This window comes from Apium graveolens, chromosome 9, assembly GCF_009905375.1.
Source record: "Apium graveolens cultivar Ventura chromosome 9, ASM990537v1, whole genome shotgun sequence".
In the NCBI taxonomy this organism is placed as follows: domain Eukaryota; kingdom Viridiplantae; phylum Streptophyta; class Magnoliopsida; order Apiales; family Apiaceae; genus Apium; species Apium graveolens.
The window spans coordinates 187,531,243-187,557,911 of record NC_133655.1 but is presented as its reverse complement, the minus strand read 5'-3'; the positions used below and the strand labels follow the sequence as shown (position 1 = coordinate 187,557,911).

General features: G+C 36.3%; 1 non-coding gene across 1 annotated transcript; it reads left to right on the top strand.

The window, feature by feature from the left end:
- Window positions 1-5,056: 5,056 nt before the first annotated feature.
- On the top strand, window positions 5,057-5,163 carry LOC141688470 (small nucleolar RNA R71). The gene has a single exon (XR_012561912.1). It is a non-coding gene; the product is annotated as a small nucleolar RNA R71 (small nucleolar RNA).
- The last annotated feature ends 21,506 nt before the right edge of the window (window positions 5,164-26,669 follow it).

Sequence of the window (26,669 nt, the reverse complement as noted above, 5' to 3'; positions counted from 1 at the left end):
TCCTTGCTGGGAGACTTTGGGGAAATCTGGCACTTTGCACTTATACGCTTGAAATCACCTGTCCTGTAGTCTGGTGTGTTATCCTCGTCGGAGGCAAGGATGCGCTTGAACATTTGCGAAAACTTGTTATGGCGAAAATACGCGCTAAAATTACACGTAAGTATACGCGTTCGCAAGTAGTATAAGATATAAATCAGATTCGTACCCACATAGACCCTTTTTAGTTAACTTAAGATTATGCACCTATGCAACAATGTTATGACTATCGCTCAATGCTAAGACAATAACAAATTGAGAAGTTTATAACTAAGATTATACTAACATGCAATTAACTAAGAATCAAAGTGATTGAATTAACTATATGAGACAAACATGGGATTTTAACTTCATTAAATACTTCATTAAAAGCCATTGTTCTTAACCTTAGCATGCAATGGTGATGACAACAAATCAAATAACACGAAACTAGTAAACGCCAAATTTCATTATACGAATACCCTATTACCAGACATCCACAAAAGAGATAGAAGCTGAATAAACACCAATTATGTTGAGACCCTATATGTCTATAGAATTTGACAACATAAAGGTTTAATGAACAAATTATCTATTGTGATTACATAGGGCAAGTAAGATGGTTAAAATTACCTACGAATCATGCATAATAATTATACATGAACATATGCTAGCATGACAAGTTCTAAATCTCTATATTCACTTTCGCTTCAATAGAGATTAACACGTTATCTTATATGTTAACTACGCACATAAGTCGAATAAGGACAACCAATACTAGGATATCAATCAATCACCACACACCAAGATATTGAAACAAATTAACTATAGAAATCCATAAGTAAATCCGCTAGAACCCTACGATAACGATTAGTTCATAACCGAACTCATCGTTACCATGGGTTTCAATGAAATCATGATATAAAATAATATAAGAATACTAGGGTTCAAAGACAAATCGAAAACAAGCATCCAAGTATCAACTATATTAAAGAAAACAAAAGTCTCCTTCTCCGTAGCCGTCTTGTGCTCTTATAGGTCTTCATATTGCTCTCCCTTGTCTTCTTGTTGTTAAAAACGTCTTTTTATCACTATATATAAGCCCCTAGTGGACCTGGACCCTCAAAATCATCAAATTCTACTAAAATCAGGGTTCTGGGGCAAAAAAGGTGGGGCGGCCGCGCTCAAATCAGCGTGGGCGCGCTGGTTTTTTGGCAGAAAGGAGGGGCGGCCGCGCTGGTTTTGGGGGCGGTCGCGCTTGGTTTCCGAATATTTCTGCTAATTCTTCTTTTGGCCGTATCCTGAGTTCTGCTCGTCAGAATTAGGTGATTCAACTGCCCACGCGAAGCTAATGAGATTCTCTACAACTTGAGAATGGCCTAGGCTTCCAATTATTAACTCTTTTCAGCATATTTCCTTGAAAAGATCCTTCTTCATTTAACTAATGCCTGAAATACAATAACACAAAAACATATCAAAAATACCAACTTGAGTCCAAAACACCAACTTAAGCTTGTAATGAAGCGTTCCAAGTAGATATAAAATCCACTTATCACACCCCCAAACTTAAATCGATGTTTGTCCTCAAGCATAAACAGACTCAAATCTATAAAACAAACCTAATGCATGAATGAAACTACGTGAATGCAACTAAATGATAATGCAACGATCCCCTTAGAATAACCATAACCAAATGAATAAGCAGATCCCTTTAAGAATGCAATGACTCAAAATAGAGCTCGAATAAATCCCACAAACCAACTTACAAACCAGAAATGTGCGATGTGTGGAATGCTTAACAGAAATACTCTCGATATTAGATCAATAATCATAACTTATCTATCATCAAAACAATCACAAGTTTATAACTAGAATAGACGTTAAACGCATAATGATTCACAACACCTTCATTTTACTATAGTTATACAAGGATTCATGCTATTATTGAACACATAACACATAACAAAAATGCTTATTTGATCGTGCAATGAATGAAGTCCCAAAAGACTTATACAATGATACTCATGTAGCGAGCGTTAGGTTAGCGAATCCCAGACTATGAAAAGTCTTAGGTCACTAGGCATAAAGTCCCCTAAGAACTTAATAACTCGAGTATTAAAGAGCTCACTCTTGAGCAATTATGCATAAACACATACTTTTTCCTTGTCTTTTTTTTCTTTTTTTCCCTTTTTTCAATGATTTCTAAATGAGTGTGTTTCGCTCCATCTCACTCAACCCTAAACTACTCATGTAAATATGAGCCGGCTGCTAGCTATTTGACGCCTAGCTTTATTCATAACTAGCAATAAAATCCAAGTTTTTCTCTAAATTAAAATTCAGTGTTCTTTTGTCATTACAAGAATAGCAAAAATTTTAAATATAATCAAGTGATTAAATTCAACAAATAAACAAGTATGATCATGATCTAGCTCCACAGCAATCTATAAGACTTAGTGAAAAAAAAATTATTTCTGGCATGCAAATCAATTCATTAAGACTTAAACAACCCTCTATTCGCCATCACTACACTCAAATTAACATCAACTTATCAGACAGAAATAGCTCAATCTAAGGGATCATGTTAAATGCATGCACATGCAACTATATGAACTGACATAATAACACGAACAAATATGTCCTATATGAACAATCATGCAAAGTATGAATAAAATACAACTAAACATGCAACATGAATCTATATAAATCTGTATGGACACACACAAACTAATCCTTACATTATCACCCCCAAAGTTAAAATTTTCAATGTCCTCATTGAAGGTAATAATAAGGATTTCAGGCATACCTAGTTGTCAGGAGGATCACCCTCCTCAGGTGAAGGATCAGGTGACCAATCAACCTCGACACCAGTGTCTCGGAAAACAGTGCCCAAAGCCTGTGTCAAATCTGTAGCAAAATGACTGTGAATGTCGTGCATGGCCTCAATACGCCGAATCAACCTTCTATACTGCGTATCACCAAGACTAAACCTATCAACTGTCTATGGTGCACAAGAGAAACCTTCTGTAGGCACAGGAGGAACCGGCCGATCACCCTTTAGATTATCATAGATACATTCCAACCCCTTGTCAGGGGGTGCACCTAAAAATGAATAACTCAAATGATCTGGCAGTGGGTTAAGCTCAAGTGTGGGAGCTTCTTCAATAGACGGATCGAGACGCTCCTGAGAAATTTTTAGCTCTGCTAACCCAAGAGAATCGAATGGCATATCCAACTTCTTCTTCCACGGAGGTGCATTCAAAACCTGCAGTTGCTCTGCTCCTTCTTCATATTCAATAACTGATTCAACTATTAAGGATCTCTCTAAGATATCTGACTTTGGCAATTGCTCAAGCTCCGAATTCATAACAGAGTCGACCCACTCTACTTTAAAGCAATCATCTTTAGTTGTGGGTAACTTTATTTCCTTGAACACATTAAAAGTGACCTTTTGATCTTGAACCTTCATCGTAAGCTCTCCTTTTTGTACATCGATCATAGTTAAGCCTGTAACCAAGCATGGTCTTCTCAAGATTATGGGAATCTTTTTATCTTCCTCAAAATTAAAATTATAAAGTTAGCAGAAAAGATAAGTTTGTCCACCTTGACCAAGACATCCTCCACAGTGCCTCGTGGATATGTCATAGAACGATCGGTCAACTAGAAGGACATGTTTGTCGGCTTTGGCTCAGGCAAACCAAGTTTCTTGAAGACAGATAAGAGCATCAGATTGATGCTAGCTCCCAAGTCACGCAAACACTTGTCGAACGACAAGTTTCCAATAGTGCAAGGAATAGTGAAGCTTCCAGGATCTTTAAGCTTGAGAGGCAATTTTTGTTACAGCACAGCGTTGCATTCCTCCGTTAGCGCAACGGTCTCTAAGTCATCAAGCTTCACTTTCCTTGAGAGAATACATTTCATAAACTTCGCATAGCTTGGCATTTGTTTAAGAGCTTCTGTGAAAGGTATGTTGATATGAAGTTTCTTGAACACCTCCAGAAACTTAGCAAATTGCTTATCCAACTTTTGCTTTTGCAGCCTCTTAGGAAAAGGAGGTGAAGGATAGACCTGTTTCTGCCCTATATTACCCTCAGGAGGAGTGTGTTCCACAGTTTTCTTCCTTGATTCCACTTCTTCTTCCTTTTGCATAACTTTTTCTGCTACAATCTCATTTTCTGGAATTGGCAAGGGTGCAGACGCACCTGCATTCTTGACAGAATTTTCAGACTCTTTGTCTTACTGAATTTGGGGGTTTACAACCTTTCCAGACCTCAAGGTGATGGCGTTAACCTATTCTTTAACTTCCCTCCTTCCTGGATTGGCTTCTGTATCACTAGGAAGTGTACCAGGTTGTCGATTTAACAAAGCAGTGGCAATCTGCCCAATTTGATTCTCCAGAGTCTTGATAGAAACCGCTTGGCTCTTGCACATGAGCCTCAACTCCTCCAATTCAGATTTTTCATTAGATTGACTTGTACTTCCATGCGGTAGTTGTTGGAGTTGTTATCTTAGTGCATATTGCGGTTGTTGAAAACCATGAAGGTTGAATTGCCTTGATCCAAACTGTTGATAAGGCTATTGTATCGCATTCTGATTGTTGCTCCAGCTGAAATTAAGATAATTCCAATTGTCAAGATGATAAGTGTCTGGAACTGGTTGCTGCGATCTCTGAAAGTTGCTCAAAAACTGAGCTGATTCACTAGATATAACGTATTGCTCCGTCGCATGCGAACCTGCACAAAGCTCACAAACACTTGTCCTCTGATGAACTCCATAGTTAGCCAGAGAATCGATCTTCATAGACAACGCCTTTAGTTGAGCAGTGATAGCCGTAGCTGTATCCACTTCAAGAACTTCTGCTACCTTGCCCTGTGGCAATCTCTGGGTTGGATACTGATATTCATTAGCAGCCATCAGTTCAATTAGATCATAAGCTTCCCCATAGCTCTTTGCCCATAATGCTCCACCTGATGCTGCATCGAGCATGGGTCTTGACTGTGCTCCCAAACCGTTATAGAAGCAATTTATGATCATCCAATCAGGCATGTCATGATGTGGACACTTACTAAGCATCTCCTTATAGCGCTCCCCAGCTTCACATAGAGTTTCTCCCGATTGCTGCGCAAATTGAGTAAGAGCATTCCTGAGTGCAGCTGTCTTCGCCATAGGGAAGAATTTAGCAAGAAACTTCTGAGCAAAATCCTCCCAAGTAGTGATAGAACCAGCTGGTAGAGAGTGTAACCAGCTCTTAGCCTTGTCCCTAAGAGAGAATGGAAACAGTCTCAGTTTCACAGCATCTTCAGAAACATTATTGAACTTGAAGGTGTCACAAATATCGATGAAATCCCTAATATGCATATTGGAATCTTCCGTTGGAGAACCCTCAAACTGGACTGAATTATGTACCATCTGAATCATGCTAGCCTTGATTTCAAAAGTATTAACCACGTTGGCTGGTCTGACAATGCTAGACTGAATGTCATTGATTTTCGGTTGAGAATAATCCATCAAAGCTTTCAGATTTGCTACTGGTTCTCCCATTGCAATGATAACTAGAGTACCTATAACACACGACTAAAGTAAACCTTGTAAGTAAGAGAGTCTGAGTCAGTGAACTTTAACGACCACTGATGTCAAGCACATAAACTAAAAATTAAACAGAAATCCCCGGCAGCAGCGCCAAAAACTTGTTAGGGAAAAAACACGCGCTAAAATTACACGCAAGTATACGCGTTCGCAAGTAGTATAAGATATAAATCAGATTCGTTCCCACAAAGACTCTTTTTAGTTAACTTAAGATTATGCATCTATGCAACAATGGTATGGTTATTGCTCAATGTTAAGACAACAACAAATTGAGATATTTATAACTAAGATTATACTAACATGCAATTAACTAAGAATAAAAGTGATTGAATTAATTATATGAGACAAACATTGGATTCTTTCTTCATTAAGTACTTCATTCAAAGTCATTGTTCTTAACCTTAGCATGCAATGGTGATGACAACTAATCAGATAACATGAAACTAGTAAACACCAACTTTCGTTGTACGAATACCCTACTACCAGACATCCACAAAAGGGATAGAAGCTGAATAGAAACCAATTATGTTGAAACTCTATATGTCTATAGAATTTGACAACATAAAGGTTTAATGAACAAGTTATCTATTGTGATTACATAGGATAAGTAAGATGGTTAAAATTACCTACGAATCTTGCATAATAATTATACATGAACCTATGCTAGCATGTCAAGTTCTAAATCTCTATATTCACTTTCGATTCAATAGAGATTAACACGTTATCTTATATGTTAACTACCCACATAAGACGAATAAGCACAACCAATACTAGGATATCAATCAATCACCACACACCAAGATATTGAAACAAATTAACTATAGAAATCCATAAGTAAATCTGTTAGAACCCCGCGATAACGATTAGTTCATAATAGAACTCATCGTCACCATGGGTTCCAATGAAAACATGATATAAAATAATATAAGAGTACTAGGGTTCAAAGACAAATCGAAAACAAGCATCCAAGTATCAACTATATTAAAGAAAATAAAAGTCTTCTTCTCCGTAGCCGTCTTGTGCTCTTCTAGGTCTTCATATTGCTCTTCTTCTTTTGGCCGTATCTTGAGTTTTGCTCGTCAGAATTAGGTGATTCAACTGCCCACGTGAAGCTAACGAGATTCTCTACAACTTGAGAATGGCCTGAAGAATTGGACTGTATTAGTTCACTCTTTTTCTCTCCTTTTTCCTGGGAGCAACCCAGACTCTCACTCAATTCACTCCCTTCCCTCATTCCTAAGAGTGATTGTATTAATACTAAATCTTCTGCACTTGTGAGAATTGAAGACATTTTAAGTTGTGCAGAAACATCCGACGGATGAGGAATATCCATCGGGATAGTATGTTGGCTATCCGACGGATGACTGCTGTTAGGCTTATCCGTCGGGATATAATCACTACTCGATGGATGATGAATATCCATCGGGATAGAAGAAATGAATGAGTTTGGAGTGGAGACTATTTTAGACTCTGTGCAGATTGATGAAAATTTTAGCACAGATGTCTCAACAGACTCAGAAAGAAATGGCAAGTGAGCCAACAAATCATCTAAAAGATGATGCTCACTTGCTTGGATTTTTTGCTTCTCCAAGAGAGTTAAAGATGGATAATTTGGAAGTGATGTGTTTATCATGTCAACATCTAGTGAGTGTGTGGGAGAGTTTGGTGTATCAGATTCTTCAATTATGAGAGATTTTGGCTGTGACTCCACATTTATTGGAGCCACATCAATCTGACTTTGAGATGGTGCAGTGACTGGGTCTTTAGCACCAGTTTGCACTGTGTGTGTACTGTGCATCCCCAAGGGTTTTTGATCTTTTCTTTCTAACATAAGTTTGTGGTGAGCTAGTGTCCCTACCCCTTTTGGTTTGTGCTTCTGGTTGAGAGCTTGTTTCAATAGTGATATCCTTTTGGGAGGATGAAACTAGTAATGAGCTTATTTCCTTATTAACAACCACAGTTTGTTGGGAAACTGTAGTGTGGCTAGGTTTGGGTACTCTCTTCTCACCAGCCTTATCCTTAGGGTTTCTTTGATTTTCACCATGTCCCTCACCTTTCTCACCCACCTTCACACTCCCCGCTTTTTGTTTAGTGGATTTTGCAACTGGTTTCTTTTGAAAGAAACCAGAGGGGGCTTTCTTAGATTTGGATTTAGAAGTTTGTGATTTAGTAGCTTGGGTAGGCATCTATTTGGTCATTGACACAGATGACATTGCTACATTTGAAGGCAAAGAAATGTGTGAGGTTGGAAGAGTGGAGACAGTAGAAATTACCTCACTTACCTGAGGTCCCTTCATTACTAGAAAATAGAAGAGGGGCACCTCTTTGTGGTGGTCTGCTCTATTAAGATCTGCAATTATTCTTCTTTCTTGAACCCAACAATTTAGCTTGTTGGTTGGGTTCTCAATCACAATGTTCTCAATGAGATGGTTAGCAAGCATCATGAAAAATCTAGCATAATAGAAACTTTTACCTCTTTTATTGAGTTCTCCTAACTTAAATCCTAACTCAAACAAAACCAGGTCACTAAAATTAAAGTACTTATCAGTAACTAGCATGTAAAGCATGTTAAGCATGGATATGTTAATAGAATCAAAGTTACTAATTTTACCAGAGAACACTTTAGTTACCACATCACACAGATAACTCCATTCTTTCCTAAGACCCAACCTTCTAATTTCACTTAATTTAGAGGTAGTAAGTGCATAGCTCATGGAGTTGAGCATGTTAACAATATCAATGTCTGTGTATGGAGCAGTAACAGTATTATCAGGAATTTTAAAGCATGCTTTGACAATATCACTGTTAATGCAAAACTGCTTACCTTTAAGAGTGAATGTGATGGTCTTATCAGTTGAGTTGTACACTGCAGTTGTCCATATCTCCTCTACAACCTCACAGTAGATGGTGGGAGATTCCAACATAGCATAGCTGAGTTTGCAGCCTTTCACAAAATCTATCATTTTGTGGTAGTTTCCAGACTGTTGAATCTCCTTGTTCACTAGAGCTGTGAAGTTGTTCTTTTCGTAGATGTAAAAATTTGAGACATGATTTTGATGACTGGTGCCATTGTTAGAGATTGAGAAATTTGCAGAGAAAGTATTTGCTTTTGAGAAAGAAAGAAGTTAGAGCAATTGAATCTTGGAAATGATAAAAGAGAAGAGTAGAAATGAATTTAGCTTTTATACTATCTCAGAAATAAACTGTCAAAAATAATAAAGTAAAATAAAGTGACCAATAAAAATTGCCCAAAATAGCCATTTACAAATAAATAAACTGTAAAAATTCCTTAAATTATCCATCGTGTTATGCTTACAAACTGTAAGTATACCCGATGGATAATGTTCAAAAATTTAACGGCTAGGATTGAGACAATTCGATGGATGAGGATAAATCAGTTATCCGTCGAGTTATGAAATAATCCAAAAAATAATTGATTTTTATTAACAGTTAATATTCCGGCGGATGATTAAACTCGATGGATAATGAGCATCCGTCGGGATGTAAATTTTGACTTAGCCAAAATTTCATCCAAAGCTAAAAAATTAATTAAATATCTAGCTGCATTACAACTTGCAAAATATCTAAAATAATTCAAGAATAATTAAGCATACCTAACTCACTTACCAACATTGAAAAATGTGGATTCATCAAGTGTCTTGGTAAATATGTCTGCAAGCTATTTTTCACTTGGAACGAAATGCAGTTCCACAGTACCATTTATCACATGTTCCCTTATGAAGTGGTACTTGATGTCTATGTGCTTTGTTCTTGAATGCTGCACTGGATTTTCAGTGATGAAAATTGCACTTGTGTTATCACAGAAAATGGAAATTCTATCCACTTGTAGACCATAGTCCAACAATTGGTTTTTCATCCACAAAATCTGTGCAGAGCAACTACTAAAAACAATATATTCAGCTTCAGCTGTAGAAGTAGAAACTGAATTTTGCTTTTTACTGAACCAGGACACAAGCTTGTTCCCTAGAAACTGACAGGTTCCCGTTGTATTTTTTCTGTCTATTCTACAACCTGCATAATCTGTGTTGCCCAGTAAAGATACAATTATTTAAGGGGGGTTGGATACAATTGTATAAATGTTTCGAACAAGTAATAAAATATAACAGCTTTTTATATATCTGATAAAAACTGTTACAAAATCCTCTCAAGAAATACTGATGTTCTTGAGAGCTGCTAGGTCGAATGATCCTCGAGTGTTGTTCCCTAAGTGATGACCTAAACTGTGTTTATATACTACACAACGACAACAGATTAATCTAAGATATGCATTATTAAAAACTTACTGAACTGATCCATATCTTAAACTAAACAGATAAAGTCCTATATCTCAGACGTAATAGATATCTGCTCCACATTATAAGGAACAGAACAAATCATCTAATGTTGACTTTCTTCAAATACTGATATCATACAAATCTTGATGACATACCAAATCCTGACTGTACATCAGATCCTGATGACATCCGAACAGCCAGATCCTGAGCTTCTTCTGATCATTGAGAATTTAATATGTAACAATCTCCCTCAATGTATGCTTAATGCAATGAAACATAAATTACATTCTCAATTATGCCAAAACCATTCTATAAAATGTACAAGGAGTAAAGTTTACTTCAGTATCTTCAGTATCTTCAGATAACGGACAGTTGTTCCAAGAAAGTTATTTAATCTTTCTTCCTCCTTGTCTCGAAGGACTTTAACAAGCTTTTTCTTCAACTCTCTATTCTCTTCAGTGTCTTCTCCAAGCTGATAGATAGTTGATCTTAACTTAGAAATTGAACTTTTGCTTATCTCAAGATTATCAATCAACATGAAGCTTAAACTGACATCTTCATGATCAGGACTGAAGGATAACTGGGGACTGTTGAGAAAAACTTGTAGCACTGCAGCTCCCTTTTTATCCGCATTTCTTGACCAGTATAAGTTCTGTACTCAGGAATATAATCACCATTATATTTATCATCTTTTGTCATGACTCTTCTTCTGATCATTTCAAGTATCATAGAAGACCAGTTTCTGGTGACTTTGTTCTCAACTATAAGAAGATAGTAAATGTATTTCAATTATGTCACAGTCTTCATTACGAGTTGCTGCAACGTAAAGCTTTTTACTTTACCATCTCTGAAGAAGTACAGAATCTCTTCTCTGACATCATTATCATTAATCTTTCTATGAACAATCTTCACATCTTCAACTTTCTCAAGATGCGAAGGAGAAATTCTTTCACCAAGATTTTCTGTCAGAGTATCTGTATCCAGCAGATCAGATTCCAAGATCTCCATACTGGAATGACCAATGCCTCCTCTGGTTCGAGATTTGATAAGTTTCAGTTTTTCATTGTATACCACCCAAGAAGGCTTCTTGATGGACTTATCAACATCTTCCTATTTTGAGATAGAATCTCTTAACCCAGCTGACACAAATTTAACATGCTTGAATCATTTAGAATAATTGAATACATGGATGTCTTTCCATCTTATATTCTTCTTGCCGAAAGGAGCATCATTTGAAGATAAATCATCAGTCTTCTCTTCTGCTTTATGCCATAACTCCCTCTTTGATTTTAAAACTTTCTGCAAATATTCTTTGCATGCTTGATCAGCTTCCCTTATATTAATCTTTTCTTTTTCATCAGCCTCTGAAATATGAGGAGTGATTACCAGAGAAAAGGCTGACTCATTTAATGCTTTGATTACCTTTTCATCAGAGTTAAAATCAGTTATCAGGTTCACAGCATCAGGATCTATTTTTACCTCAGGATTTGTGTCTGCATCAGGAGTTACATTCTGATTTTCTATATCAGCTTGAACAATGTCAGTGGTTGATCTTTTCTTCCTTGGTATAATCAACTCTTCTAGCTTCTGAACTTCTTTATCTTCTTCATTTCCTTGTACAGGAACATAACCTTCTCTGGATAGAATATTCAGAAAAGTAGAGTTGAATGCAGTCACTTGCCTTGATTCAGAAGTTCTTCCACCTCTTCCTCTTCCTCTTCCTCTTGCTCTCGCAGATCTACCACCTCTTCTTCCTCTTCCTTTAGAAGTCTTAGCTTCAGCTTCAATTTGAGCCAAAAGCTCCTTTTGTTGTATAACTGCTTCTTCAGATGTTAGATCAGGAAATTCTTCAGTTATATACCCAAGAGCACTCCTAGCATTCTTTTGCTCAAACTTCTTGTCTTTGTAGTACAAGACAATCTCTTCACCTGTTTTCTTATGTCTGTAAGGAAAGAACATCCATTTAGCTTCTGCTAAATTTGAGATTATAATATCATTATCCTCAGGAGCACCAGCAGTTGTCTTATGCTTGGCCTTATAAGCACCAGTAGACTTCCTTTGTCCTGAAGAATCATTCTTCTTGGAATGTTGAAGTTGTTGAGCAGTAGAAGCAATTTGAACATCTGTAACTGGATTATTCTTATCACCGCCATCATCAATATCTTTATCCTTTGTCTGAATAGAATCCGGTGTACATTTTGTAGCAGCTATCTTCTCCCCCTTTTTGGCATCAGTATTTGAAAGAAGAGAAAATAGAGCATCCAGTTTGTCACTTATAGAAGAAACCTTGTCTTCCAAGGAGGAAAGTCTAGAGGCCATGCTGTCTTGAGATTTAATACCATCTTTGATGGTATTTTTCACACTTTTGATTTCAGCTGAGTTAGGTGTGTGAAGCAAAAATCCATCAATTTTCTCTTTGACACCGGCATGAGACTTCTTCATTTCATCAAGTTCAGAGTGAATTCCTTTAACATAAATGGTTGAGGCCTTAAGATGCAACTTCAGATCAGGAGTTTGAATTTCATCATAGGCAAGATGAATATTTTGCAGGCCAACAGCAGATGAGATAGAAGATTTTGCGAGTCTCCATTTATAATCCCATTTTGTCTGTCTGAAATACTCAGCATCGGGATTGTAATAAGAAGGATTTTCAGTGAAGTGCGAAGAAGAACCAACATTAGACTTCTTAGATGCATCAATTGCAGACTTAAGCTGAGCAGTATCAGGATCATCGACATCACTATCATTGTCAGAGTCAGACAAGCCATCAGAAAAATATGCAGAATCAGGCAGAATTGCCTTGCCTTAATCCAGATTCTTTGCAAGAGATACATGTGGCTAATGTGATCCTGAAACAGAAACATAGTAACACCTAAATCTCTCTGTTCTTTTCAAGTGATCTCATCACTTCTCACACAATATATTACTTTTAAAGTAATATTATTCTCACAGAAGAAACTTTATAAGTAAAGAAAAACTTATAAGATTCTTGTCTCAAAACTACCTCTCCTTTTGCCAGTACAGGAGACTGCCACTCAAAATATTTTTCATTTTTTTTTATTTTCACACAGTCTCACAGAAAAGCTCAATCACACATATAGCAAAAAAATAAGAGATGGCTGAGAAGAATTGTATGCTTGTCATATAAATAGAGGTAACCTCAAATAAGAGACTATTTATAATCATATAAACATGAGAATATATGAGAAGTTAGCAATACCTGAAGGTGATTCCTCAAGTGGAAGTGATGAAAGTGTAGGAACATACAACACATCGGGATGCTTTTTCAAACTAGCAACTAGTAATGGATCATCAATTGTAGCTAGTGTAGTTGAAGGATGATTCTCAGTAGGAGCTGATGTATCATCAGGATTTGATCTGTCAGGAGAAATTGAAAGACCAGCATCAGTACTTCGAACTGATGGTTCTTGTGGAGTCTGAGACATGTGAGCTATTTCAGCAATGCTTGGTGAAGGTTTTGTATGCTCTTCTCAAAAATAGGATCATCAATGATTGCATCCACTCGTGACAGTATCTCCTGATGAATTTTCTTTTCCTGAAGTAGTTGAACAGAGTTTGCAAGAAGATCACTCTGAGCAATATTAACAATGATTTGTGCAACCTCAGTGTCTACATCTTCCTTTTGAGAAGATAGTTCTTGTGTGACTGGATGTGTTGCAGTTGCTAAATCCCTTTGAGACCTAGGTTCTTGTGTACTAACATCCTTGTTAAGAGGTTGAGTCTTCTTCTTCTTTCTGATATATCCAACTACTTCTTCACTTCTTCTTTTCAATTGGCTCTTTGCAGTTTTCTTGTTTTCAGCAGTTGCTTCAATTACTGGAAGCTTGTCAAGTAGAGCACTAGCATCAGTAGTTAGCTCCTTGATTACAGTAGTGTCAATCAAGTCATCAGGATTTTGATCAATGGAATTCTTGATTGTAGATAAGGATCCTATTGGCATCTAATCATCTGATTCAGAATCTTCTTAAATGATCAGTCTTCTTTTCCTGATTGGAAAGCAGTCTTCTTTCTTCTCACTCTCACTCAGTGAAACTTGTTTAGCTTTCTGTCCAGATGTGACAGATTCCTAAACAGCCTTTTCTTTGTTACAACTGATGTCTTTTGAGAGACAGCAGAGGAGGTTAATTTGGATGCTTGTTATGTTTGCTGTTTGGAAGAAGAAATGCTTGGGTTAGAAACAAGATGGGTGATTTCTTGAGTCTTAGCATCAAGAACTGTGACAGAGGTGCCAGTATCAGGATTTGCAGGCACTTGTATAGGAGTGGGTCTATTTCTTAACTGAAATTGTCTGACCTCTTTAGGAAAAAAGGGTGGTCCTGAAAATTTATTCTTTTCATCCCTTTTGATATGATCAGTGATTGCTTTCTCAAAAATTTGAAAATCAGGGAGTAATTCATCATTATCAAAAAAATCATTAGGGCATAGATAAGTGAAAATCAGTTGTAAAAATATAGTATACCCTATTACTCCTGAAGCATCTGTTATCCTAGCAATTATGAACTAAAATATAGTATTACCATAATCAAAATTACCAGAGTTAAGAAGAGAGTACCCAATTCTCAGGGAAGTGGATGGAAGAGCATCAAAGTTTGTTGTCTTATTCAAGAAACATCTATTGATGCAGTCAAAGAAAAAGTTCCACTCTCTTTTCAGTTTGGTCCTGACCAGTTTTCCAATGGTTTTGATTTCTCCTTGATAGCCTAAAGTCCTTAGCATATCAAACAGTTATTCATTGGTGTGAGTATCAGGAGCACCATCAAGAGCATGCAATCTCAAGGCTTGAAGCAGAATGTCATCATCAACTTCATATCTTTGGTCCTTATACTCAAAATAATAGCCAGTATGTGTTGAATTTACCATTATCGTGTTCCATACCTGCATGACAGCCCTGTATGACACCTTAACAGGATTTGTGAGAGCATGCCCAATTGGACATAGAAGGAGAAAATCGTGAATATCATGAAAAGATGATGGTAGTTGCTGATGTGTAAGCAGAGCTAAGTAATTGTTAGTACCAAATGTGTTTCCATGAATGATCGTGGTTTGACTGAAGAGTGGTGAAACTTCAGAAGTTGTCATGATATGAATAACTTGTACGAGAGAGTAAGTATGAGATGTGTGCAGTGAAACTATGTGTATGATAAATTGTGTCACATAACTTCTTCTGGTTTTATAGCTTCACTATTCAGAAATATATTTAAAATACTTGTATGAAAAAGGTAACCTAGCGAATTTTACTTCGAATAGGAAACAATATCTGAGTAATTGATTTTGATGTTGGAGGAAATTGTGGAAATAAATACAAAATACATACAGTTATATCAAGACATGACTGTAGAAATTTATTTATCTGATCATCCACCATTAATCATTAATTAAGTGGGACACTTAATTGCAACAGTAAAGCTTACTCAGAGATTGATTAACACTAATAATCTGAATTAGAACGTGCTAACCTGTCGTCAGGATTTGAGACCTTTCTTCTGTCAGGATTTGACTAACTCAGGATATGTCGATTCAAATTTAACATTTGTTTGTCAAAGCATCACATATTATTAGCAACCACAATTTTAATCAAAACATTCATCAAGAATTACAATTCAAGTAGATGAAGTAAAGATTAACAATGATTCAATGAAAACATTCACATGCACATAATACGAGATAAACAAAGACTAAATCTTGCAATCAAATGACTTTTCATTAATATATCAAAAGAGTACATTTTATGAAATTTGTAGATTACATGCAAAAGATTACAAGATAATCCTTGTCTAAGATGGTGAACACCAACAGCCTTGGTCTAAGAAGCCTGACAAAGCTGATGGTGAAGAGAAGGATGGATGATGTTTACTTCTTCTTCCTACTTTCAACAAAGAGAACAGCAAGATGAATGATTTTCTCCTGCTATTTAAGATTATGGAGATGGAATTCTCTTTAGAAAAACAAAAGATCATTTTTGATGTTGTCTGGAAGTTGAATCCAGATGTCGTATGGAATGTTATTGATGGGATATAAAGTCTGGATTCCATTTTGAAAAATGGTCACAGTACTTGTGCCATAGCAGTAAAACCAGCTGGGGTTTACCATTGTTTGAGAGAAATGAAAGAATGTGTTTTTACTGAAGGATGAGCAGTCATTTAAATAACCAAGAGAATATCAAGAGACTAAGAGACTGAAGAGTTAACTTAATGAATTAACCAAAAGATTTCTTTTTAAGGCGCGTCTCCCTAGACCGATGTGTAATGATGACAATGATATATTTATTCGGATATGCACAATTAACAAATAAATTTACTTAATTTATCACGCATATAAAATAGAATACATCAAATATTTATGACTTAATATCTAAAAATCACGGCATTTAGGACATACAGGATTTGATCAATATACATCAGAATTTGATCAAATAGATAAAATAAAAATTTACTTGTCCCAATTAACCATACCAAGTTCATTCACAAGCTTTGTAAATGTTGCTTCAGGTAATGGCTTTGTGAAGATATCAGCCAGCTGCTGTTCAGTAGGAACAAAATGAAGCTCTATGGTTCCTTCCATGACATGCTCTCGTATGAAGTTATATCTGAGACTGATGTACTTTGTAAGAGAGTGTTGCACCGGATCATAGCACTAGCACTTTAATTATCACAATTAATAGGAATTTTTTAGAATGATAATCCATAGTCCATGAGCTGATTTCTCATCCATAACAACTGAGCACAGTAACTCCCAGTTGCAATATATTCAACCTCAGTAGTTGAAGTAGAAATAGATTTCTGCTTCTTGCTGAACCATGAGACTAATCTACCTCCCAAGAAATGACAACTTCCTAATGTACTTTTCCAGTCTATTTTGCATCCAGCAAAATCAGCATCTGAATAACCACATAATGCAAAATCAACTTCTCTTGCATACCAAAGTCCAAGAGAAATAGTCTCCTTGAAGTATCTGAAAATTCTCTTTACTGCAATAAGATGTTGCTCCCTTGGATTTGCCTGAAATTTTGCACACAAACAAGTGGCAAACATATTGTATGGCCTGCTAGTAGTTAGGTAAAATAGAGATCCAAACATACCTCTGTAAGTTGTCACATCAACTACTATACCTTCATTTGGATCAAGTTTTGTAGCAGTTGACATAGGAGTACTTGTAGTTGCACTTTCTTGCATATTAAATCTCTTCAGTAGATTTCTTGTGTACTTGGACTGATTGATATAGATGCCATTGTTAATCTGTTTAATCTGCAAGCTGATAAGTGGCATTTTATACCACTTAGAACGTCTTAAAATGGCTTAAATTGGTGTCTTGAAATCAAGTATTTTGTGTATTTGATGCGTTTTTCTAGTGTTTATGCATTTCAGGGTTTTAGTTGCATTTCGGGGGAGGAATCATCAAGAATAAGCCTTGGCATGTGTTCACCATTGCGAGAGGAAAGAAACGGGCAGATTACGGCGAAGAAACGGAGCGAAATCAGAATTTTTCCAGTAAAGGTCTGAGCGCCCGCTCAGCATTGCTGAGCGGCCGCGCAGCAAGCTGAGCGCCCGCTCATCTATGCTGAGCGGCCACGCAGGGTCGGGAAAAAAAACAATTTATTTTAGGACTTCTACTTCTGTTTGGTTTCCACTTCTATGTAATCTGAGTTTTATGGGACTATTATATAAGTAGATTTGAGACGTTTTCACAAGCGTGGATTGAAGAAGATTGTGTTTTTACGCAAGGAGCGAAGGAGATAAGGAAGAAGACCGATTTAGCACACCGCAACGAAGAGGAAGCATATTTTCTTGTGATTCTTGTTTCGTTGTAACGTTGGATGCTAGTTTTCTTGCTTTGAACTTATTTACTCTTGTGACGTACTCTGTTTTAATATAATTAGTTTAGTTATTATTTTCTTGTGTTTGTTTATCATGATTTCATATGAACCCATGATGACGATAAGTGCTATTATGGGCTAATCGTGATCATGGGGTTGCAATGGATTTATTATGGAATTCTTTAGTTAATTGTTTAATACTTTAGTGTGTGATGATTGTATGATATCTAGTATTGGTTGTGCGTATTCGTCTTATGTGCGTCGCGAACATATAAGATAGGGTGTTAATCTCTTGTGAAGCGACGGTGGATCTTGAGATTTAGAACTTGCCATGCTAGCATAGGTTCATGTATGTTGTGCATGATTAGTGGGTAACTCTAACAGTTTTATTTGCCCTATATAATCAAAAGGAATAACTTGTGCTTAAATCGTTGTATTGTCAATTTCTGTAGACATATAGGAACTCAACATAATTGATGACTATTCAACTTCTATCTTAATTGTGGATGTTTGGTAGAATGGTATTAGTACAATGAAAGTTGGCTTTTATCAGTTTCGTGTTATTCGATTAATATCATCACTGTCACATGCTAAAGGTAATAACAATGGCTATAGAAGGAGGTAATAATGAAGTTGTGATCTCATGAGTGTTTTATTATTGATAAATTGAAGTATTAGTTAAGTGGTTAATTAAGTAGTTAATTGTAGTTAATATTTAATCAACAATTTTAAGTGTTAGTGTCTTAACATTGAGAAGTAATCATACATTGGTGAGTGAGTTTAATTAGACAATAATTCAGTCTGAGTCTCTGTGGGAACGAACTAGAAAGTATTCTATATTACTTGCGAACGCGTATACTTGCGTGAATATTAGCGCGTGTTTTCGCCCTAACACAAGCCTAGGAAGTAACTCATCTCTCCCATCATACTCATTTGATATCTTGATTGCATCAACTTTAAAAACTTGTTACACAGTGTTTGATTATGTTGATCCAAAAATGATATTATCAACATAAATTTGAACTAAAAGCAAATCTTTACCTTTATTAAGATAAAACAGGGTTTTATCTATTGTACCTCTTTTGAATCCACTTTCAAGTAGAAAATGAGCAAGGGTTTCATACCATGCTCTAGGTGCTTGCTTCAGTCCATAGAGTGCTTTATCAAGTCTGTAAACATAGACAGGATGTTTAGGATCCACAAATCCTGGTGGTTGTTCAACATATACTTCTTTTTCAAGTTCTCCATTGAGAAATGCACTCTTGACATCCATCTGGAAGACTTTGAACTTCTTGTGAGCAGCATATGCTAAGAAGCTTCTGATTGGTTCCAATCTAGCAACAGGAGCAAATGTCTCATCATAATCAATATCTTCATGTTGAGAATATCCTTTTGCCACCAATCTTGCCTCGTTTCTGATGATTGTTTCATCAGAATCAGTCTTATTTCTAAAGACCCACTTTGTGCCCACAATTGACATATTCTTAGGCCTAGGCACCAGCTTCCACACTTCATTTCTTTCGAACTCATTCAATTCTTCTTGCATAGCCATGACCCAATCTGCATCCTTGAGTGCATCTTCTACTTTATTTGGCTCTTCTTTTAAAAATAGATTATGATATAAACATTCATTCTGAATTGCACTTCTTGTCTTTACACCATCATCAGGATTTCCAATGATCAGATCAGGAGTATGATCATTAGTCCATTTTCTGGCACTGGGAAGTATCCTTCTGGAACTAGATGCTCCCCCTGAATTGTATGCCTCATCAAATACATTTGAGGCTCCCCCTAAATCTGTTGGGTTATTTCCTGATGAATTATTGGGACTTGACTCATGTTCTTATGATGTTGAATCAACATTGGATTGAGAAGAACTTTGAGATGATTCTTCAGTGTTAGTATCATCAGCCGACCTTTGTTGTTGCTCCCCCTCAACTTGTGCAGGCTCATTAGCACAATAATTATCTTCAAAATCTAAAGGAGTGTCAGGATTTGACAGTTTATTAGAGTTTGATCCAGATTCCTACAATGCTTTTTCATTTGCAAAGATTAAACTTTCATGAGTGTCTTCTTCAAAACCAGGAATCTTCTTATCATCAAAAGATACATGGATTGAGACTACTACAGGGTGTGTTCTTAGATTGAACACTCTGTAAGATTTTGATGGTGAGTATCCAACAAAGATTCCTTCATCAGCCTTTGATTCAAACTTTCCAAGCTGATCAGTATGAGTTCTCAAAACAAAGCACTTACATCCAAATACATGAAGATGTTTGAGAGTGGGCTTCTTTTCTTTTAGCATTTGATAAGGAGTAACACCATGTCTATTTATCAGAGTGACATTCTGAGTATAACATGTTGTGTTTACTGCTTCAGCCCAGAAGTAAGTGGGTAGTTTTGCTTCTTCTAGCAGAGTTCTTCCAGCTTCAATTAAGGTTCTGTTTTTCCTCTCAACAACACCATTAATCTGAGGTGTACCAGGAGCTGAGAATTGTTGTTCTATGCCTTTATACTTGCAGAATTCCTCCATCTTTGATTTCTTGAATTCAGTGCCATTATCACTTCTCATGATTTTCACTTTGTGAGTAGATCCATTTTCAATTTGCCTTATGTGGTCCAGAAGAATTTCTGGAGCTTCATCTTTCCTGTGTAGAAAATAGACCCATGTATATCTAGTGAAATCATCAACAATTACAAGTGTGTACCTTTTCTTGTTGATGGACATTATGTTCACTGGTCCAAAAAGGTCCAGGTGCAGCATGTGATATGGCTCAGAGATAGAGAATTATGTTTTGCTTTTGAAAGATACTCTTCTTTGTTTATACTTTTGGCAAGCATCACAAAGACCATCACTTGAGTATAGCATGTTTGGAAATCCTCTTACAAGCTCCTTCTTGGCAAGTTCATTGATTGAGCTGAAGTTGAGATGTGAGAGCTTCTTATGCCAGGTCCAGCTATCATCTACTGATGCCTTAGAGATAAGGCAAGTAGCTTCTTTTTCAAGACTTTCATGTATCCTTGCTTCATAAATGTTACCATGTCTGTATCCTATCAAGATAATTTTCTTTGACTTGAACAACTTCGCAGTGTGAGTCATATAATACAACATGATAACCTATATCAGTGATTTAACTGATGCTCAGAAGATTATGCTTCAGTCCTTCCACCAGAGCTATATTCTCTATTGCTACATTTCTAATTATCAAATTGCCATATCCCGGAGTATGTCCTACATTTCCATCTCCAAAAGATATATCCGGGTCAGCCTTCTTCTCAAATTCCGACATCGGGGATTTATTTCCAGTCATGTGTCCTGAACATCAACTATCCAAGACAAGTGTATTTTTCTTGTTACCCTGCAATTAGAAGAATAATTAATTAGAAGGATTTTTAAGGACCCACACTTGTTGGGCCCTCTTTTTGGATAACTTAAGCCTTTGTGTGTCAGGAGTACTCTTGACAGTCTTTTCTTTGCTAGGATTTGTCTTGTCAGAAGCAAGTTTAGTAAAATCAACAAAACTAATCATACAAGCAACTTTATTAAACTTAGGCAAAGGTTCATAGTAATTGTGATACAACTTGTGATAAGAACTACAAGTATAAATTGAATGCCAACTACTACCACAATGAAAACAAGGATTTTGTGGTTTATAAAATACTGATCTACCCCTAACATCAGACTCAGGAATAGCAGTTTTCTTTTTCTTATTCCTCCTGCAATCAATAGCAAGATGATTAGTATTTCCACAGTTAAAACAAGTTTTCCTAGGAGCATTGGGAACAACCTTGTAATTTGAATCCTTAGAAATACCTTGCTTACCATTCCCGTTTCTTTTAGGACTCTTTACTTGAGGTTTGTCAGTAACCTCAGATATTATCTTTTTTCAATTGTCTTATTGTCAAAAGTCCTATGTTCTTTTCTTTCTTAACAGACCTAATGGTTTCCTTGCTTTTCTTTCTTTGAGTTTTATCACTTATCAGTTTTTCTTGTGATATTGATGTTGAACCCTTTTCAAAAGTGGATTTGGGTTCATCAGCTTCTGATGAAATAAACTTAACAGGAGTTTTAAGAGAAATTTTATTTTCATTGTCAACATCCTTAATTCCATCTTTATAGCCTAGGCATTCTTTCCAGTTTTTCTTTGAGATCATCTCATGAACCTTTTTGCCTGAATCAGTCCAGGCTTTAAGGGTTTTTCTCTCATTTTCTAGATCCTCTTCTATCATACTGTATCTAGAATCAAGAATATTAACTGTATGTTTAGCTCTCTCACATTCTTTCTTCAAATCTATCTGATGAATTAAGTCAGACTTTAACTGATCATTCCTAGATTTCAAGATCTTAATTTCAGTTATAAGTCAATCATTTTCTAAGGTCTTATTCTTAAAACTACCATACAAAGATTTAAGAATAGATTTCAATTCAGATATATTTTCAGTATCAAAAGAGAAGAAAGGAGTTTGTACCTTAGGCTCGGAAGCAACAGGATCATCAAGACTGGCCATCAGTGCATATCATGTGTTTTCATCTTCAGAGTCTAAGGAGTCCATCCAATTCTTGCTTGAAGTGATCAAGGCTTTGCTCTTCCCTTTATCATGCTTTATTTTCTTACACTCTGAGGCAAAGTGACCAGGTTCATCACAGTTGTAACACTTGATCTTTATCATGTCTAGCTTCCCAGCTTTAGAGTCATTTCCATCTTTTCTCCCAGATGACTTCTTTTCACCTCCAGTGAACTTCTTCCTGAAGCTTATGTTGTTCCTAGACTTCCTGAATTGCATTCTCCTAAAGCCCTTAACCAGCAATGCGGCCATTTGCATGACATCATAATCTGTCATGTTCTCATCAGTTTTAGAATCAGTATCATCATCAGGATTTGATGATGAATCATCAGTATCTGATTCTGGCAAATTGTTCTTCTTTCGTACAGCTCCACCAGACTTTTCTTTTGAAGCTTTATCATTCACTTTCAAAGCAACAGATTTCCCTTTGTTGCTTTCCTCTCTCCTTTGCTGAACCTCCAAATCACGAGTTCTCAGCGTGCCATAGACTTCATCAAGAGTAATTATGTCCAGATCATACTGATGTCATATGATTGAAGTCTGAGTCTCCCATTCTTCACTCAAGGCTCTCAGAAACTTGGTGTTTGAGTCCTCTCGATCATACACCTTTCCTACCGAAGATAAATTGGTGAGCAGGGTCAGAAATCTGTCATAGATGTCAGTGAGACTTTATCAGGCTTGGCCTCAAAGTGTTCACATTCTTGATTCAGAACAGCCCTTCTGTTCTTCTTGATGGCAATGGTTCCTTGACATTAAGTTTCAAGAGCATCCCAGATTTCTTTGGCAGTCTTGTAGGCTATGAACCTGTTTGACATCACAGAATCAAGACTGTTATGCAAAATGTTTCTTACATTTGCATCTTTCAGCACAACTACTTTCTCTTCTGGTGTCCATTCTGTCTTCTCCTTCAGTTGATAGTGTTCAACAATAGTAGGAGTTGCAGGTACCAGTTTTTTTGGCATGAAGGGTCCATCATTGATTACGTCTAGATAATCTGGATCAGTAGCTTCTAAGTACATGAGCATCTTCACCTTTCATGTTGGATATTCACTCTTTTTCAGAATGGGAATTTTAGTGCTTTCATACTTGTTCAGAGACATGTTTAGATTGTTTCTGATTGTAAATTTATCAGTGTGCTCTGACACCAATTGTTGCCCAGTAAAGATACAATTGTTTAAGGTGGGTTGGATATAATTGCATAAATGTTTCGAACAAGTAATAAAATATAACAGCTTTTTATATATCTGATAAAAACTGTTACAAAATCCTCTCAAGAAATACTGATATTCTTGAGAGCTGCTAGGTCGAATGATCCTCGAGTGTTGTTCCCTAAGTGATGACCTAAATTGTGTTTATATACTACACAGCTACAATAGATTAATCTAAGATATGCATTATCAAAAACTAACTGAAACTGATACATATCTTAAATTAAACAGATAAAGTCCTATATCTCAGACGTAACAGATATATGTTCCATATTATAAGGAACTGAACAAATCCTTTAATGCTGATTATCTTCAAATACTGATGTCATACAAATCCTGATGACATACCAAATCCTAACGGTATATCAGATCCTGATGACATCCGAACAACCAGATCCTGAGCTTCTTCTGATTATTGAGAATTCAATATGTAACAATCTGTATCTGAATAACCAGTTAGATCAAAACCAGAATCTCTAGGGTACCAAATGCCAAGTTTTGGTGTTCCCTTGAGATATTTGAAAATTCTCTTAATAGCTACTAGGTGAGATTCTCTAGGATCAGCCTGAAATCTAATACAAAGATAAGTGGTAAACATTATATCTGACCTACTAGCTGTTAAGTACAGAAGTGAGTCAACCATGCCTCTATAGCTTGAAATATCCACAGACTTTTCAGTAGTGTTTAATTCAAGCTTAGTTGCAGTGGCCATGGGAGTTTTTGCAGATGTACAATCCATTATATCAAACTTCTTTAAAATATCATGAATGTATTTAGTTTGACTAATGAATATTCCATCACTAACTTGCTTAACTTGTAAACCAAAAAAGTAAGTTAGTTCTCCCATCATGCTCATTTCATACTTACTTCGCATCAATTTGGCAAACGTTTTGCATTTTTCATCTGTAGAGCCAAATATAATATCATCTACATAAATTTGAACAAGTATACTAGAGCCATTAACATTTTTAAAGAATAAAATTTTATCAACAGTACCTCTTGTGAAGTGGTTTTCCAAAAGAAACTTTGATAAAGTGTCATACCAGGCTCTAGGTGCTTGCTTCAGTCCATAAAGAGCTTTCAAAAGATAGTAGACATGATTTGGGAAATTTGGATCTTCAAAACCAGGTTGCTGACTAACATAGACTTCCTCCTCCAAATCTCCATTCAAAAAAGCACTTTTGACATCCATTTGATAGACCTTGAAATTGGCATGAGCTACATAGGCTAAGAAAATTCTGATGGCTTCAAGTCTTGCAACAGGAGCAAAAGTTTCATCAAAATCTATTCCTTCTTGTTGACAATAGCCCTTAGCAACCATTCTAACTTTGTTCCTTACTACTATGCCATTTTCATCCATCTTATTTCTGAATACCCATTGGTGTCAATTGGATTCTTTCATTTTGGCTTGGGTACCAGCTTCCATACCTTGTTCCTTTTAAATTGGTTTAGCTCCTCCCGCATAGCTAAAATCCAATCAGGATCCAACAAAGCTTCTTCTACCTTCTTTGGTTCTTTCTTAGATAGGAAGCTGCTATATAGACATTCTTCTTGAGTTGCTCTCCTTGTTTGAACTCTAGAAAATGCATCACCAATGATAAGCTCAAAAGGGTGATATTTAGTCCATTTTCTTTATTGAGGTAGATTAGCTCTAGATGAAGAGGCCCCATTGTTGTCTTGATTTGTGACTGAGTTTTGATTATTAGAAACTTCCCTTGAGTTTGTGAATCCATGATTTGAGAAAGGGGAACTTTCTGTAGGTGATCTATTCTGACTTTCAGCTTCTCTTAATGTTCCGACGGATGATCCACTTTGTGTCCCGACGGATGAAGCTGACTGTCTCCCGATGGATAAGGCAGATTGTCTCTAAACGGATGAAGCATTTTGCAACTCGACAGATGTTGAATTATGTACTTCATCAGTTGTAGATTTTTCTGCATTATCCTTATTCACTGTTTCTTGATCACTTTCATCATCACTGTCATCACTAACCATCTCCACATTTTCAAACTTGTGGCTTTCATGGCAATCTCCATCTTGCAGTCCTTCAATCTTTTTGTCATCAAACACAACATGTATTGATTCCATAAGAATGTTGGTTCTTAAATTGTAGACCCTATATGCCTTTCCCACGGCATATCCAACAAAAATTCCTTCATCTGCTTTAGCATCAAACTTCCCATGATGATCAGTTTGATTCCTCAAGATATAACATTTATAGCCAAAGACATGATTAAAATTTAGAGTTGGTTTCTATTCTTGAACAATTGGTAGGGTGTCATACACTTTGCTTGATTAACCAAAGAAATATTCTGAGTGTAACAGACAGTATTTACAGCTTCAGCCCAAAAATATGTTGGTAACTTTGATTCTTCAAGCATTATCCTTGCAGCTTCAATAAGAGATATGTTCTTTCTTTCCACTACTCCATTTTGTTGTGGAGTTCTTCCTACAGAAAACTCATGCATAATCCCATTCTCTTCACAAAATGATCTCATCACAGAATTCTTGAACTCAGTTCCATTGTCACTCCTAATTCTTCTTACTTTAAAATCATGATGATTGTTGACTTGCCTTATGTGATTGATGATGATTTCACTAGCTTCATCTTTAGACTTTAGGAAATATGTCCAAGAGAACTTTGAGAAATCATCCACAATTACTAGGAAAAATCTTTTCCTTGAGATGGACAACACATTGACTGGTCCAAATAGATCCATGTGTAGCAATTACAAAGGTTCTTCAATTGTTGAATCAAGCTTCTTTCTGAATGATGCTTTGATCTATTTTCCTTTCTAGCAGGCATCATACAATCCATCCTTAGTAAACTCCACTTGAGGAATACCTCTAACTAGTTCTTTCTTGACAAGCTCATTTATGGTCTTGAAGTTTAGATGGGATAGCTTCTTGTGCCATAGCCAACTTTCATCTAGACTTGCTTTATTGAGAAGACAAGTGATAGATTCTGCATTAGATGAGTTGAAGTCAGCTAGATACACATTTCCTTTTCTCACTCCAGTGAGAACCACTTTGTTGCTCCTTTTGTTTGTCACAACACAGGCTTCTGAATTGAAGGTTACTGAATTGCCCTTATCACAAAGCTGGCTGATGCTCAACAAATTATGCTTGAGACCATCCACTAGGGCAACCTCTTCAATGATGACATTG